General features: G+C 38.9%; 1 long non-coding RNA gene across 2 annotated transcripts; it reads left to right on the forward strand.

Annotated features, from left to right (window-relative positions):
- Positions 1-3,787: 3,787 nt before the first annotated feature.
- On the forward strand, positions 3,788-17,184 carry LOC127855125 (uncharacterized). 2 transcript variants are annotated; one of them, XR_008037357.1, is made up of 13 exons: positions 3,814-4,172; positions 4,654-4,754; positions 5,262-5,425; positions 7,065-7,149; positions 7,631-7,731; positions 8,239-8,402; positions 10,042-10,126; positions 10,608-10,708; positions 11,215-11,378; positions 13,018-13,102; positions 13,584-13,684; positions 14,192-14,355; positions 15,993-16,042. It is a non-coding gene; the product is annotated as an uncharacterized LOC127855125 (long non-coding RNA). The 2 variants fall into 2 exon arrangements; XR_008037358.1 differs by lacking the exons at positions 14,192-14,355; positions 15,993-16,042 and adding an exon at positions 17,156-17,184 and having other exon boundaries at positions 3,788-4,172.
- The last annotated feature ends 1,420 nt before the right edge of the window (positions 17,185-18,604 follow it).

Consider the following 18,604-nt stretch of genomic DNA (forward strand, 5'->3'; position numbering starts at 1 on the left):
GGCCTTCAGACGCTATGCACTAGGCATAAGTCAGTCATCTGGCTCAAGATAATGGCCATATTCCTATGTCAGTTTGCAGTTGTCATGTTTGTGTCCACTCCTTACGGATATCTCCAATAGCCTTTAAAGGATTGTCTCCAAAATTGACCACCATTTTAAGGTTACTGTGACATGTGCAAAAAGCATGAGTCGGTCATGCAGGTACATGTCAAAGGTCATACTTAGGTCAAATGTTGGATTTTTATGCTCCACATATATTTATATGGGGAGCATATAGTTGCCAGTTTGTAGTTCCTTACATCCTTCCTTCCGTCACGCTTTTGTTACAGTTCCTTATAGTGCCTTCTATATTTTACCGATCACTTACATATTTGGCATGAAGGTACCTTGCATTGACCTCTACCTTTTGATGAGGTTTGACGTCACTGGGGTCAAGTCCACCAAGGCTAATAATAGATTTTCCGTCACACTTTTGTTACAGTTTCTCATAGCACCTTCAATATTTTACCGGTCTTTTACATATTTGGCATGTAGGTACCTTGCATGGACCTCTACCTTTTTAATAAGGTTTGATGTCACTGGGGTCGAGGTCATTGAGGCTAAAAATAGATTTTCTGTCACACTTTTGTAACAGTTTCTCATATCGCCTTCAATATTTTACCGATCTCTTATATATTTGGCATGTAGGTACCTTGCATGGACCTCTACCTTTTGATGAGGTTTGAGGTCACTGGGGTCAAGGTCAAGGTAACTGAGGCTAATAATAGATTTTGTCAAGGTCACACTTTGGTTACAGTTTCTCATAGCGCCTTCAATATTTGACCTATCTCTTATATATTTGGCATGTAGGTACCTTGCATGGAACTCTATCTTTTGATGAGGTCAAGGTCACTGAGGCTAATAATAGATTTTTTCAAGGTCACATTTTTTCCACACAACCCATGTTTCGACAAAGCATCATTTGGAGCATCCATCAGTTTTGCTGATATCCTTGTCTTTTTTTGTCCCCTACCAGCTTCAGAGGGGACTTATGGTTTGCGCTCTGTGTGTCTGTCTGTCTGTCTGTCTGTGAGTCTGTCTGTCTGTCACACTTTTCTGGATCCTGTGATAACTTTAAAAGTTCTAAATATTTTTTAATGAAACTTGAAACATGGATAGATGGCAATATGGACATTATCAACGTCATTTCCTTTTGTTCCTACGTCAAAAATTCTGGTTGCTATGGCAACAAATAGACTAGAAATACTGCTGAAAATGGTGGTTTTCTGGATCCTGCGATAACTTTAAAAGGTTTTAATATTTTTTCATGAAACTTGCAATACGGATAGATGGCAATATGGACATTATGCACGTCATTTCATTTTGTTCCAATGTCAAAAATTGTGGTTGCTATGGCAACCATTTTTTTTTTAATCTGAAAATGGTGGAATTTCTGGAGCCGGTAGGGGACCATATTGCTTGACAAAGCCTTGTTGTGTCTGCTCAACTGAAGACATCTTTCATATCAATTTAAGGGTTTTCATGAAGTTTAGCAACAATTTTAAGTTCTTTTAGATGATTTGCAGAGGGCATGAGTTAATCACACTGGTTCAAGGTCAAAGCCACCTTAAAAGGTCAAAGTTGGCCTTTATTGTTTTTTGCTTCTATATCTCCTATATGAGTATAACCATTGATGGATTTTCACAGAAAAAGTTAAAGACATTCAGAAGATATCCAGAATTCAATAGTCAATCACGCAGGCTTAAAATGAATGTCGACACAACAACAAAAAAATGCAACAAGAAAAAAATATTACAGGGGGGGGGGGCTATGTGAAATGGAAATAATGTGCTGTTGATACAATAATGAAGTTTATATTAATTGTCTGCACTACATGGTACTGCGGCTTCATAAAAATGAAATCTCATCAAAACAAACTTCATGTACATGATGCTGGCTTTTGTTTTGTGCATAATGGTGTACCATTAATCACAAAGATATATCACTCTTTATTGATAAGTGGTTCATCGGTACACACGTGAATACCGTTCTCATTGTCATAAGCCCATCAAATTCCTTCAACTGTGAGTCCATTTATTAAAAAGTTTTGTAAGTCCATATGATTTATAAATCCATGAGTCCATAGCATGAAAGAGTCCAAACGATTAATATGTTTGATGAGTCATCATCATCATCCGGTGTAGGGGTTGAAATCCATATTGGAATGTCGGAAACCCTGTGTAAAACTCTGTGCTTGCCAGATAAAAAGTTGGAAAAGTGTGGTGCTGGTTAAAACTATTTACAATTAATACGTTCCACGTGTTCATAGCATGTAAGAGTCCACACGATTAATATGTTCCATTATTTTATACATAGCATTCACAAATCCAAAAAACTATAGCATACCTAACTCCACGAGCCTCAAGCCTTCACTCGCCCATAAGTTCTTCAGTCCAGATCAGTGATAGGACCAAATCATTTACAAGTCCGTTATTCCATACCATTGATGACTTCATTATTCGAAGTGGTTTATAGTGGTTTGCGCACATACCATTTTGAGACAACGAAATTTGTAAGCGGACGTTGTAGGGGATCGGGAATCTCGTGTAACGATCGTGCGGATCGCAAGTTCGAACTTTCCAGGCCTACTATGGAATAAGAAATATTTCGCATGACCCGTCTTACATAGATAATGACGGGAATGATGTGCCTTTGAGGAGACGGTTATTAAACGGCATATCTATTGATTAGTGCGTTAAGAATATTAAATGGGTAGATATATCTACTTAAGATCAGTATTTGTTGACTTTGTAAGACTTTACAGGACAGTGAATATTATTGTTGTGAATGTAACGTAACGTTATTTGCCGCGCCGCGCTTAAGTGTATTACGTCCCTGACGTCACGCCATTTTTGTTGTTGTATATATACGTCATTGTTTATATTTGAATCTGAAGTAAAGGGAAGAACCTGAACACACAACGCTTTGTACCTTTATTATCCCACACGATCGCGATATTGGTGCCGTTACAAAAAATGAATCTACAGAAAATACAGATACAGAGAGAGGGTCACCGCCGTTTCATTGAGAAATATTTGGAGAAAATCGAACAATCTAAGGAGAACGATTCATTGACCGATTTTCACGCTATTCTCAAAGCTATCGAAGCGAAAGTCACGATTCTAGAGACACTGAATGAGAAAATACTTTCACAGACGGAGATAGATGGATTGGAGGAAGAAATTTTTCAAACAGACACGTATTCAGCGGAACTGGATATCCAGCTGTGTCGCTTACGGTTACATTACACTAAATCATTGTGTATCCCTCCGTGGTCCATTCGAAAGTAGTGCCTATTTCTAAAGAGTTCCTTTTCTCTTCTTGAATATAAGCCATTTAACAATGTGAGACATGTCTTTTGTGGTTATTTGTAATATCCTGTATGTGTCTGGAGTACTTTGATGCCTTGGATTGGAAGCTAACTTAAAAGATGAACTTTTGAGGGTGTGTTTTCTATTGTGTGGGGCTTTTGTCGAAATTAGGATTCCGAAACACGTTTTTCTACGGTGGGTTCATTCGACAGCGATTTACTTTCTTAGAAGTTGCGAGACGGTATGTTTTTGATTGCAATTATTGGAAGATGACAGATCCATCTTTAAAATGATACCAGGTTCGGAAAAATTGATACGTCGGAAAGGCAAGAAAAATGCTGTGAAAGTTGTCAGTTTTATAATGGGACCCTATGGGAATCGGAATTAGTGTAATATAACCTTTAAAAAGCACATTTACTGCAATGTCAAGGTCACATGGATTCGTCTGCAAGCGAGACAAGTAGAAAATGAATTTTAATGAATGTTTTGATGATTTGGGTGCTAAAATAGATGAGAGGTGTCAATATTTTGGTCCAAATGGATGTTTTAGGTGGTTTTGGACTGTTCCGGATGGGTGGGGGACCTGGTATGGACAAGTAAGGGTAACATTTCCAACAAATCTTAAATGTAAATATTATTATGTCCATAGATTGAAGTTTCAGGTGGAGAGCAAGATGAAAAATATGCAAAATTACATGCATGCAACCCATTTATGCCATTTTTCTCTTTGTTTGTAGGCCTGACCGTTTGTCCTTGAGCCGTAGATGGTCAACAATCCGCTAGCTGTCTTGCTCTGACTGGTGCACTGGACATAATTTCAATGTGAGTCATCATACTGATTGTTTAATTAACACATGAATTTCAGTTTGTTCGTTAAAGTACTAACTTAGCTGTGTATTTTTACAGTGGACGTAGTGGTGCGGTGCAGGTGGTAGACTAGGTATTTCCATATATACACTATGTTTACAGAATTGCGGCCAGTAGAGCAACATAGCTGATGAGTTTATAGCACTAGTTCTTCAGACAAATAACTTTATTTTCAACCTATAAAGCATATTTAGCTGTAGGTGGGGCCAATTAGCTGTAAGATCTGGCTTTTGTTCTGTTAAGCCCTTAGAGTAATGAATTTCAGAGTGAAGACCATAGCGCCTTTTCCTAGTCAAGTATCGGGCAGCTGTATGTCTTTTCAGAAATGCACATGTCTTCTTAAGCATGTCATTGTGTTTGCTTTTAATAAGATAGGCAATAAACTCATAACCTTTAGACAAATGAGCATCTGTAAATTCAGATTTCACTATTTCAGTGTCAGCCAGACCATGATTGAGCTTAAGGGTTGTGCTGCGGATGCAGCCTGTGCAGTTCCGGGAGAAAGACACTGTCTTGGGCAATGCGGTCTGGTATCAGGTAAGCACTATTGAAAGCCTCACACTTTTGGGGGGTCTGAAGCCTTGTGCTGTCAATGCGATCTGGTTCAAGTACAATAAGAATGCATTCTCAAAGCAGTACTTCATCAGATATGGTTATCTCAAGCTTACAGTTCGCGGGCAGATATGACTTCGATTTGTTCTTGCTAGCAGAACCCCTACAGGCCAAACTATGCGTAAAGCACTATTTTCCACAGCAACCCTTGCAGACAGAAAAACAAGACTTAAAATTACTTCTGGCATTTAATTTCTAATTTCCTACATATCTCTTTTGTATGTTTGTTTGCCCTTTTTAACTCTGACATGCCATCTTGCTCACATTGATGGAGCATACCTGTTTTTGTTTAGAGCCAAGTCCCCGGCTGCTCGAGTTTGCCGTGTCAATAATGAGAAAGCCATGGCATGATGTCTCCTCTATGTGTTTCCTTATCTCAGTGTTGAACATAATTGCCAGTTTCAGGGGCCTAAACATTTTATTTTATTAAAGGTCTGGATGATCCTTGCCTGACTGCGGGTTTGTGTACACCTCAATCCGACTCTGTGTCCTGAACAGAGGCCGCAGTGGTGCAGCGCTTGTGGACGATCCATTAACATCCTGAAAGGTCAACACTACACCAAGCTGGGAAAATTGATCCTGATAGTCATCCCCAGGTAGTGGAATGAATGTTCACTGAACTACAGAGGAATCACACCCAAATGACTTTCCTGCCACGACATTAGTGTGGCCACTCGCGTAGGAATTCCTTAGCAAACATGCTCTTTTGCATGGTGACTGTGGACATTTTTGCAAAACTTACGCTTTCAACACTGGATTTTAAAGAGAATACTTAATAAAATGTCGCTAACAGGACTTATTTATATGAGAGAGACTATCTGGATGCGCATTAAGTGTCACTTTGTGTCGTAAGCTGTTGAAGAAGCGATTTGCGCCTTTTTAAGTGTTAATTTTGGGTAGCCGGCTTGTATCGGCTTGAAAGCTGCAAATTATGCCTCTCATCATAATAGCATTCATTTTTGTAATTGCAATGTGTATGTTTAGATTGTAAGTGAAGCTTTTAATAACAATTTTCTTAAAAAACATGATTTTATATGCTGTCAGTAAGTTTTTTATTGAAAAAAGTGCTTAAAATTTAAAAAAAGTCTCCTATTTCATCAAGAAAAGTACACTGATTCACAATCAATTCATTTATTTGGGCCTTTTGCTGATATATTGGTGAATTTCGCATGCAATGATACCAGTTTTTGCCATGAAAGCTACGCGTAACAATAATTGGAGACGCAAAATCAGCTGTCGTCACTTAGACTAAAAATCATGCATTCCGACTTGACTGCGGCCAATTTAGTCACCGCTTTAAATGGCCATTTTAAGGCCTTTACCCCCATCCGAATGCACTGAAATTGCATATTCATTGTGGAAATAGTTGAAATCTCATGTGGAGAAAGTTTGAAAAAGATAGGACAAAGTTGAGTTCCCTTAAAGGTTACATTACACTAAATCATTGTGTATCCCTCCGTGGTCCATTCGAAAGTAGTGCCTATTTCTAAAGAGTTCCTTTTCTCTTCTTGAATATAAGCCATTTAACAATGTGAGACATGTCTTTTGTGGTTATTTGTAATATCCTGTATGTGTCTGGAGTACTTTGATGCCTTGGATTGGAAGCTAACTTAAAAGATGAACTTTTGAGGGTGTGTTTTCTATTGTGTGGGGCTTTTGTCGAAATTAGGATTCCGAAACACGTTTTTCTACGGTGGGTTCATTCGACAGCGATTTACTTTCTTAGAAGTTGCGAGACGGTATGTTTTTGATTGCAATTATTGGAAGATGACAGATCCATCTTTAAAATGATACCAGGTTCGGAAAAATTGATACGTCGGAAAGGCAAGAAAAATGCTGTGAAAGTTGTCAGTTTTATAATGGGACCCTATGGGAATCGGAATTAGTGTAATATAACCTTTAAAAAGCACATTTACTGCAATGTCAAGGTCACATGGATTCGTCTGCAAGCGAGACAAGTAGAAAATGAATTTTAATGAATGTTTTGATGATTTGGGTGCTAAAATAGATGAGAGGTGTCAATATTTTGGTCCAAATGGATGTTTTAGGTGGTTTTGGACTGTTCCGGATGGGTGGGGGACCTGGTATGGACAAGTAAGGGTAACATTTCCAACAAATCTTAAATGTAAATATTATTATGTCCATAGATTGAAGTTTCAGGTGGAGAGCAAGATGAAAAATATGCAAAATTACATGCATGCAACCCATTTATGCCATTTTTCTCTTTGTTTGTAGGCCTGACCGTTTGTCCTTGAGCCGTAGATGGTCAACAATCCGCTAGCTGTCTTGCTCTGACTGGTGCACTGGACATAATTTCAATGTGAGTCATCATACTGATTGTTTAATTAACACATGAATTTCAGTTTGTTCGTTAAAGTACTAACTTAGCTGTGTATTTTTACAGTGGACGTAGTGGTGCGGTGCAGGTGGTAGACTAGGTATTTCCATATATACACTATGTTTACAGAATTGCGGCCAGTAGAGCAACATAGCTGATGAGTTTATAGCACTAGTTCTTCAGACAAATAACTTTATTTTCAACCTATAAAGCATATTTAGCTGTAGGTGGGGCCAATTAGCTGTAAGATCTGGCTTTTGTTCTGTTAAGCCCTTAGAGTAATGAATTTCAGAGTGAAGACCATAGCGCCTTTTCCTAGTCAAGTATCGGGCAGCTGTATGTCTTTTCAGAAATGCACATGTCTTCTTAAGCATGTCATTGTGTTTGCTTTTAATAAGATAGGCAATAAACTCATAACCTTTAGACAAATGAGCATCTGTAAATTCAGATTTCACTATTTCAGTGTCAGCCAGACCATGATTGAGCTTAAGGGTTGTGCTGCGGATGCAGCCTGTGCAGTTCCGGGAGAAAGACACTGTCTTGGGCAATGCGGTCTGGTATCAGGTAAGCACTATTGAAAGCCTCACACTTTTGGGGGGTCTGAAGCCTTGTGCTGTCAATGCGATCTGGTTCAAGTACAATAAGAATGCATTCTCAAAGCAGTACTTCATCAGATATGGTTATCTCAAGCTTACAGTTCGCGGGCAGATATGACTTCGATTTGTTCTTGCTAGCAGAACCCCTACAGGCCAAACTATGCGTAAAGCACTATTTTCCACAGCAACCCTTGCAGACAGAAAAACAAGACTTAAAATTACTTCTGGCATTTAATTTCTAATTTCCTACATATCTCTTTTGTATGTTTGTTTGCCCTTTTTAACTCTGACATGCCATCTTGCTCACATTGATGGAGCATACCTGTTTTTGTTTAGAGCCAAGTCCCCGGCTGCTCGAGTTTGCCGTGTCAATAATGAGAAAGCCATGGCATGATGTCTCCTCTATGTGTTTCCTTATCTCAGTGTTGAACATAATTGCCAGTTTCAGGGGCCTAAACATTTTATTTTATTAAAGGTCTGGATGATCCTTGCCTGACTGCGGGTTTGTGTACACCTCAATCCGACTCTGTGTCCTGAACAGAGGCCGCAGTGGTGCAGCGCTTGTGGACGATCCATTAACATCCTGAAAGGTCAACACTACACCAAGCTGGGAAAATTGATCCTGATAGTCATCCCCAGGTAGTGGAATGAATGTTCACTGAACTACAGAGGAATCACACCCAAATGACTTTCCTGCCACGACATTAGTGTGGCCACTCGCGTAGGAATTCCTTAGCAAACATGCTCTTTTGCATGGTGACTGTGGACATTTTTGCAAAACTTACGCTTTCAACACTGGATTTTAAAGAGAATACTTAATAAAATGTCGCTAACAGGACTTATTTATATGAGAGAGACTATCTGGATGCGCATTAAGTGTCACTTTGTGTCGTAAGCTGTTGAAGAAGCGATTTGCGCCTTTTTAAGTGTTAATTTTGGGTAGCCGGCTTGTATCGGCTTGAAAGCTGCAAATTATGCCTCTCATCATAATAGCATTCATTTTTGTAATTGCAATGTGTATGTTTAGATTGTAAGTGAAGCTTTTAATAACAATTTTCTTAAAAAACATGATTTTATATGCTGTCAGTAAGTTTTTTATTGAAAAAAGTGCTTAAAATTTAAAAAAAGTCTCCTATTTCATCAAGAAAAGTACACTGATTCACAATCAATTCATTTATTTGGGCCTTTTGCTGATATATTGGTGAATTTCGCATGCAATGATACCAGTTTTTGCCATGAAAGCTACGCGTAACAATAATTGGAGACGCAAAATCAGCTGTCGTCACTTAGACTAAAAATCATGCATTCCGACTTGACTGCGGCCAATTTAGTCACCGCTTTAAATGGCCATTTTAAGGCCTTTACCCCCATCCGAATGCACTGAAATTGCATATTCATTGTGGAAATAGTTGAAATCTCATGTGGAGAAAGTTTGAAAAAGATAGGACAAAGTTGAGTTCCCTTAAAGGTTACATTACACTAAATCATTGTGTATCCCTCCGTGGTCCATTCGAAAGTAGTGCCTATTTCTAAAGAGTTCCTTTTCTCTTCTTGAATATAAGCCATTTAACAATGTGAGACATGTCTTTTGTGGTTATTTGTAATATCCTGTATGTGTCTGGAGTACTTTGATGCCTTGGATTGGAAGCTAACTTAAAAGATGAACTTTTGAGGGTGTGTTTTCTATTGTGTGGGGCTTTTGTCGAAATTAGGATTCCGAAACACGTTTTTCTACGGTGGGTTCATTCGACAGCGATTTACTTTCTTAGAAGTTGCGAGACGGTATGTTTTTGATTGCAATTATTGGAAGATGACAGATCCATCTTTAAAATGATACCAGGTTCGGAAAAATTGATACGTCGGAAAGGCAAGAAAAATGCTGTGAAAGTTGTCAGTTTTATAATGGGACCCTATGGGAATCGGAATTAGTGTAATATAACCTTTAAAAAGCACATTTACTGCAATGTCAAGGTCACATGGATTCGTCTGCAAGCGAGACAAGTAGAAAATGAATTTTAATGAATGTTTTGATGATTTGGGTGCTAAAATAGATGAGAGGTGTCAATATTTTGGTCCAAATGGATGTTTTAGGTGGTTTTGGACTGTTCCGGATGGGTGGGGGACCTGGTATGGACAAGTAAGGGTAACATTTCCAACAAATCTTAAATGTAAATATTATTATGTCCATAGATTGAAGTTTCAGGTGGAGAGCAAGATGAAAAATATGCAAAATTACATGCATGCAACCCATTTATGCCATTTTTCTCTTTGTTTGTAGGCCTGACCGTTTGTCCTTGAGCCGTAGATGGTCAACAATCCGCTAGCTGTCTTGCTCTGACTGGTGCACTGGACATAATTTCAATGTGAGTCATCATACTGATTGTTTAATTAACACATGAATTTCAGTTTGTTCGTTAAAGTACTAACTTAGCTGTGTATTTTTACAGTGGACGTAGTGGTGCGGTGCAGGTGGTAGACTAGGTATTTCCATATATACACTATGTTTACAGAATTGCGGCCAGTAGAGCAACATAGCTGATGAGTTTATAGCACTAGTTCTTCAGACAAATAACTTTATTTTCAACCTATAAAGCATATTTAGCTGTAGGTGGGGCCAATTAGCTGTAAGATCTGGCTTTTGTTCTGTTAAGCCCTTAGAGTAATGAATTTCAGAGTGAAGACCATAGCGCCTTTTCCTAGTCAAGTATCGGGCAGCTGTATGTCTTTTCAGAAATGCACATGTCTTCTTAAGCATGTCATTGTGTTTGCTTTTAATAAGATAGGCAATAAACTCATAACCTTTAGACAAATGAGCATCTGTAAATTCAGATTTCACTATTTCAGTGTCAGCCAGACCATGATTGAGCTTAAGGGTTGTGCTGCGGATGCAGCCTGTGCAGTTCCGGGAGAAAGACACTGTCTTGGGCAATGCGGTCTGGTATCAGGTAAGCACTATTGAAAGCCTCACACTTTTGGGGGGTCTGAAGCCTTGTGCTGTCAATGCGATCTGGTTCAAGTACAATAAGAATGCATTCTCAAAGCAGTACTTCATCAGATATGGTTATCTCAAGCTTACAGTTCGCGGGCAGATATGACTTCGATTTGTTCTTGCTAGCAGAACCCCTACAGGCCAAACTATGCGTAAAGCACTATTTTCCACAGCAACCCTTGCAGACAGAAAAACAAGACTTAAAATTACTTCTGGCATTTAATTTCTAATTTCCTACATATCTCTTTTGTATGTTTGTTTGCCCTTTTAACTCTGACATGCCATCTTGCTCACATTGATGGAGCATACCTGTTTTTGTTTAGAGCCAAGTCCCCGGCTGCTCGAGTTTGCCGTGTCAATAATGAGAAAGCCATGGCATGATGTCTCCTCTATGTGTTTCCTTATCTCAGTGTTGAACATAATTGCCAGTTTCAGGGGCCTAAACATTTTATTTTATTAAAGGTCTGGATGATCCTTGCCTGACTGCGGGTTTGTGTACACCTCAATCCGACTCTGTGTCCTGAACAGAGGCCGCAGTGGTGCAGCGCTTGTGGACGATCCATTAACATCCTGAAAGGTCAACACTACACCAAGCTGGGAAAATTGATCCTGATAGTCATCCCCAGGTAGTGGAATGAATGTTCACTGAACTACAGAGGAATCACACCCAAATGACTTTCCTGCCACGACATTAGTGTGGCCACTCGCGTAGGAATTCCTTAGCAAACATGCTCTTTTGCATGGTGACTGTGGACATTTTTGCAAAACTTACGCTTTCAACACTGGATTTTAAAGAGAATACTTAATAAAATGTCGCTAACAGGACTTATTTATATGAGAGAGACTATCTGGATGCGCATTAAGTGTCACTTTGTGTCGTAAGCTGTTGAAGAAGCGATTTGCGCCTTTTTAAGTGTTAATTTTGGGTAGCCGGCTTGTATCGGCTTGAAAGCTGCAAATTATGCCTCTCATCATAATAGCATTCATTTTTGTAATTGCAATGTGTATGTTTAGATTGTAAGTGAAGCTTTTAATAACAATTTTCTTAAAAAACATGATTTTATATGCTGTCAGTAAGTTTTTTATTGAAAAAAGTGCTTAAAATTTAAAAAAAGTCTCCTATTTCATCAAGAAAAGTACACTGATTCACAATCAATTCATTTATTTGGGCCTTTTGCTGATATATTGGTGAATTTCGCATGCAATGATACCAGTTTTTGCCATGAAAGCTACGCGTAACAATAATTGGAGACGCAAAATCAGCTGTCGTCACTTAGACTAAAAATCATGCATTCCGACTTGACTGCGGCCAATTTAGTCACCGCTTTAAATGGCCATTTTAAGGCCTTTACCCCCATCCGAATGCACTGAAATTGCATATTCATTGTGGAAATAGTTGAAATCTCATGTGGAGAAAGTTTGAAAAAGATAGGACAAAGTTGAGTTCCCTTAAAGGTTACATTACACTAAATCATTGTGTATCCCTCCGTGGTCCATTCGAAAGTAGTGCCTATTTCTAAAGAGTTCCTTTTCTCTTCTTGAATATAAGCCATTTAACAATGTGAGACATGTCTTTTGTGGTTATTTGTAATATCCTGTATGTGTCTGGAGTACTTTGATGCCTTGGATTGGAAGCTAACTTAAAAGATGAACTTTTGAGGGTGTGTTTTCTATTGTGTGGGGCTTTTGTCGAAATTAGGATTCCGAAACACGTTTTTCTACGGTGGGTTCATTCGACAGCGATTTACTTTCTTAGAAGTTGCGAGACGGTATGTTTTTGATTGCAATTATTGGAAGATGACAGATCCATCTTTAAAATGATACCAGGTTCGGAAAAATTGATACGTCGGAAAGGCAAGAAAAATGCTGTGAAAGTTGTCAGTTTTATAATGGGACCCTATGGGAATCGGAATTAGTGTAATATAACCTTTAAAAAGCACATTTACTGCAATGTCAAGGTCACATGGATTCGTCTGCAAGCGAGACAAGTAGAAAATGAATTTTAATGAATGTTTTGATGATTTGGGTGCTAAAATAGATGAGAGGTGTCAATATTTTGGTCCAAATGGATGTTTTAGGTGGTTTTGGACTGTTCCGGATGGGTGGGGGACCTGGTATGGACAAGTAAGGGTAACATTTCCAACAAATCTTAAATGTAAATATTATTATGTCCATAGATTGAAGTTTCAGGTGGAGAGCAAGATGAAAAATATGCAAAATTACATGCATGCAACCCATTTATGCCATTTTTCTCTTTGTTTGTAGGCCTGACCGTTTGTCCTTGAGCCGTAGATGGTCAACAATCCGCTAGCTGTCTTGCTCTGACTGGTGCACTGGACATAATTTCAATGTGAGTCATCATACTGATTGTTTAATTAACACATGAATTTCAGTTTGTTCGTTAAAGTACTAACTTAGCTGTGTATTTTTACAGTGGACGTAGTGGTGCGGTGCAGGTGGTAGACTAGGTATTTCCATATATACACTATGTTTACAGAATTGCGGCCAGTAGAGCAACATAGCTGATGAGTTTATAGCACTAGTTCTTCAGACAAATAACTTTATTTTCAACCTATAAAGCATATTTAGCTGTAGGTGGGGCCAATTAGCTGTAAGATCTGGCTTTTGTTCTGTTAAGCCCTTAGAGTAATGAATTTCAGAGTGAAGACCATAGCGCCTTTTCCTAGTCAAGTATCGGGCAGCTGTATGTCTTTTCAGAAATGCACATGTCTTCTTAAGCATGTCATTGTGTTTGCTTTTAATAAGATAGGCAATAAACTCATAACCTTTAGACAAATGAGCATCTGTAAATTCAGATTTCACTATTTCAGTGTCAGCCAGACCATGATTGAGCTTAAGGGTTGTGCTGCGGATGCAGCCTGTGCAGTTCCGGGAGAAAGACACTGTCTTGGGCAATGCGGTCTGGTATCAGGTAAGCACTATTGAAAGCCTCACACTTTTGGGGGGTCTGAAGCCTTGTGCTGTCAATGCGATCTGGTTCAAGTACAATAAGAATGCATTCTCAAAGCAGTACTTCATCAGATATGGTTATCTCAAGCTTACAGTTCGCGGGCAGATATGACTTCGATTTGTTCTTGCTAGCAGAACCCCTACAGGCCAAACTATGCGTAAAGCACTATTTTCCACAGCAACCCTTGCAGACAGAAAAACAAGACTTAAAATTACTTCTGGCATTTAATTTCTAATTTCCTACATATCTCTTTTGTATGTTTGTTTGCCCTTTTTAACTCTGACATGCCATCTTGCTCACATTGATGGAGCATACCTGTTTTTGTTTAGAGCCAAGTCCCCGGCTGCTCGAGTTTGCCGTGTCAATAATGAGAAAGCCATGGCATGATGTCTCCTCTATGTGTTTCCTTATCTCAGTGTTGAACATAATTGCCAGTTTCAGGGGCCTAAACATTTTATTTTATTAAAGGTCTGGATGATCCTTGCCTGACTGCGGGTTTGTGTACACCTCAATCCGACTCTGTGTCCTGAACAGAGGCCGCAGTGGTGCAGCGCTTGTGGACGATCCATTAACATCCTGAAAGGTCAACACTACACCAAGCTGGGAAAATTGATCCTGATAGTCATCCCCAGGTAGTGGAATGAATGTTCACTGAACTACAGAGGAATCACACCCAAATGACTTTCCTGCCACGACATTAGTGTGGCCACTCGCGTAGGAATTCCTTAGCAAACATGCTCTTTTGCATGGTGACTGTGGACATTTTTGCAAAACTTACGCTTTCAACACTGGATTTTAAAGAGAATACTTAATAAAATGTCGCTAACAGGACTTATTTATATGAGAGAGACTATCTGGATGCGCATTAAGGTCACTTTGTGTCGTAAGCTGTTGAAGAAGCGATTTGCGCCTTTTTAAGTGTTAATTTTTGGGTAGCCGGCTTGTATCGGCTTGAAAGCTGCAAATTATGCCTCTCATCATAATAGCATTCATTTTGTAATTGCAATGTGTATGTTTAGATTGTAAGTGAAGCTTTTAATAACAATTTCCTTAAAAAACATGATTTTATATGCTGTCAGTAAGTTTTTTATTGAAAAAAGTGCTTAAAATTTAAAAAAAGTCTCCTATTTCATCAAGAAAAGTACACTGATTCACAATCAATTCATTTATTTGGGCCTTTTGCTGATATATTGGTGAATTTCGCATGCAATGATACCAGTTTTTGCCATGAAAGCTACGCGTAACAATAATTGGAGACGCAAAATCAGCTGTCGTCACTTAGACTAAAAATCATGCATTCCGACTTGACTGCGGCCAATTTAGTCACCGCTTTAAATGGCCATTTTAAGGCCTTTACCCCCATCCGAATGCACTGAAATTGCATATTCATTGTGGAAATAGTTGAAATCTCATGTGGAGAAAGTTTGAAAAAGATAGGACAAAGTTGAGTTCCCTTAAAGGTTACATTACACTAAATCATTGTGTATCCCTCCGTGGTCCATTCGAAAGTAGTGCCTATTTCTAAAGAGTTCCTTTTCTCTTCTTGAATATAAGCCATTTAACAATGTGAGACATGTCTTTTGTGGTTATTTGTAATATCCTGTATGTGTCTGGAGTACTTTGATGCCTTGGATTGGAAGCTAACTTAAAAGATGAACTTTTGAGGGTGTGTTTTCTATTGTGTGGGCTTTTGTCGAAATTAGGATTCCGAAACACGTTTTTTCTACGGTGGGTTCATTCGACAGCGATTTACTTTCTTAGAAGTTGCGAGACGGTATGTTTTTGATTGCAATTATTGGAAGATGACAGATCCATCTTTAAAATGATACCAGGTTCGGAAAAATTGATACGTCGGAAAGGCAAGAAAATGCTGTGAAAGTTGTCAGTTTTATAATGGGACCCTATGGGAATCGGAATTAGTGGTAATATAACCTTTAAAAAGCACATTTACTGCAATGTCAAGGTCACATGGATTCGTCTGCAAGCGAGACAAGTAGAAAATGAATTTTAATGAATGTTTTGATGATTTGGGTGCTAAAATAGATGAGAGGTGTCAATATTTTGGTCCAAATGGATGTTTTAGGTGGTTTTGGGACTGTTCGGATGGGTGGGGGACCTGGTATGGACAAGTAAGGGTAACATTTCCAACAAATCTTAAATGTAAATATTATTATGTCCATAGATTGAAGTTTCAGGTGGAGAGCAAGATGAAAAATATGCAAAATTACATGCATGCAACCCATTTATGCCATTTTTCTCTTGTTTGTAGGCCTGACCGTTTGTCCTTGAGCCGTAGATGGTCAACAATCCGCTAGCTGTCTGCTCTGACTGGTGCACTGGACATAATTTCAATGTGAGTCATCATACTGATTGTTTAATTAACACATGAATTTCAGTTTGTTCGTTAAAGTACTAACTTAGCTGTGTATTTTACAGTGGACGTAGTGGTGCGGTGCAGGTGGTAGACTAGGTATTTCCATATATACACTATGTTTACAGAATTGCGGCCAGTAGAGCAACATAGCTGATGAGTTTATAGCACTAGTCTTCAGACAAATAACTTTATTTTCAACCTATAAAGCATATTTAGCTGTAGGTGGGCCAATAGCTGTAAGATCTGGCTTTTGTTCTGTTAAGCCCTTAGAGTAATGGAATTCAGAGTGAAGACCATAGCGCCTTTTCATCGTCAAGTATCGGGCAGCTGATAGTCTTTCAAGCAATGCACATGTCTTTTTAAGCATGTCATTGTGTTTGCTTTTAATAAGATAGGCAATAAACTCATAACCTTTAGACAAATGAGCATCTGTAAATTCAGATTTCACTATTCAGAGTCAGCCAGACATGATTGAGCTTAAGGTTGTGCTGCGGATGCAGCCTGTGCAGTTCCGGGGAGAAAGTCACTGTCTTGGGCAATGCGGTCTGGTATCAGGTAAGCACTATTGAAAGCCTCACACTTTTGGGGGGTCTGAAGCCTTGTGCTGTCAATGCGATCTGGTTCAAGTACAATAAGAATGCATTCTCAAAGCAGTACTTCATCAGATATGGTTATCTCAAGCTTACAGTTCGCGGGCAGATATGACTTCGATTTGTTCTTGCTAGCAGAACCCCTACAGGCCAAACTATGCGTTAAGCACTATTTTCCACAGCAACCCTTGCAGACAGAAAAACAATACTTAAAATTACTTCTGGCATTTAATTCTAATTTCCTACATATCTCTTTGTATGTTTGTTTGCCCTTTTTAACTCTGACATGCCATCTTGCTCACATTGATGGAGCATACCTGTTTTTGTTTAGAGCAAAGTCCCGGCTGCTCGAGTTTGCCGTGTCAATAATGAGAAAGCCATGGCATGATGTCTCCTCTATGTGTTTCCTTATCTCAGTGTTGAACATAATTGCCAGTTTCAGGGGCCTAACATTTTATTTTATTAAAGGTCTGGATGATCCTTGCCTGACTGCGGGGTTTGTGTACACCTCAATCCGATCTGTGTCCTGAACAGAGGCCGCAGTGGTGCAGCGCTTGTGGACGATCCATCAACATCCTGAAAGGTCAACACTACACCAAGCTGGGGAAAATTGATCTGATAGTCATCCCCAGGTAGTGGAATGAATGTTCCTGAACTACAGAGGAATCACACCCAAATGACTTTCCTGCCACGACATTAGTGTGGCCACTCGCGTAGGAATTCCTTAGCAAACATGCTCTTTTGCATGGTGACTGTGGACATTTTTGCAAAACTTACTTTCAACACTGGATTTTAAAGAGAATACTTAATAAAATGTCGCTAACAGGACTTATTATATGAGAGAGACTATCTGGATGCGCATTAAGTGTCACTTTGTGTCGTTAAGCTGTTGAAGGAGCGATTTGCGCCTTTTTAAGTGTTAATTTTGGGTAGCCGGCTTGTATCGGCTTGAAAGCTGCAAATTATGCCTCTCTCATAATAGCATTCATTTTTGTATTGCAATGTGTATGTTTAGATTGTAAGTGAAGCTTTTAATACTTTTCTTAAAAAACATGATTTTATATGCTGTCAGTGAGTTTTATTGAAAAAAAGTGCTTAAAATTAAAAAAAGTCTTCCTATTTCATCAAGAAAAGTACACTGATTCACAATCAATACATTTATTTGGGCCTTTTGCTGATATATTGGTGAATTTCGCATGCAATGATACCAGTTTTTGCCATGAAAGGTTACGCGTAAACAATAATTGGAGACGCAAAATCAGCTGTCGTCACTTAGACTAAAAACATGCATTCCGACTTGACTGCGGCCAATTTAGTCACCGCTTTAAATGGCCATTTTAAGGCCTTTACCCCCATCCGAATGCACTGAAATTGCATATTCATTGTGGAAATAGTTGAAAATCTCATGGGGGAGAAAGTTTGAAAAAGATAGGACAAAGTTGAGTTCCCTTAAAGGTACATTACACTAAATCATTGTGTATCCCTCCGTGGTCCATTCGAAAGTAGTGCCTATTCTAAGAGTTCCTTTTCTCTTCTTGAATATAAGCCATTTAACAATGTGAGACATGTCTTTTGTGGTTATTTGTAATATCCTGTATGTGTCTGGAGTACTTTGATGCCTTGGATTGGAAAGCTAACTTAAAAGATGAACTTTTGAGGGTGTGTTTTCTATTGTGTGGGCTTTTGTCGAAATTAGGATTCCGAAACACGTTTTTTCTACGGTGGGTTCATTCGACAGCGATTTACTTTCTTAGAAGTTGCGAGACGGTATGGTTTTGATTGCAATTATTGGAAGATGACAGATCCATCTTTAAAATGATACCAGGTTCGGAAAAATTGATACGTCGGAAAGGCAGAAAAAATGCTGTGAAAGTTGTCAGTTTATAATGGGCCCTATGGGATCGGATTAGTGTAATA

Source organism: Dreissena polymorpha, chromosome 13, assembly GCF_020536995.1.
Source record: "Dreissena polymorpha isolate Duluth1 chromosome 13, UMN_Dpol_1.0, whole genome shotgun sequence".
Taxonomy (NCBI): domain Eukaryota; kingdom Metazoa; phylum Mollusca; class Bivalvia; order Myida; family Dreissenidae; genus Dreissena; species Dreissena polymorpha.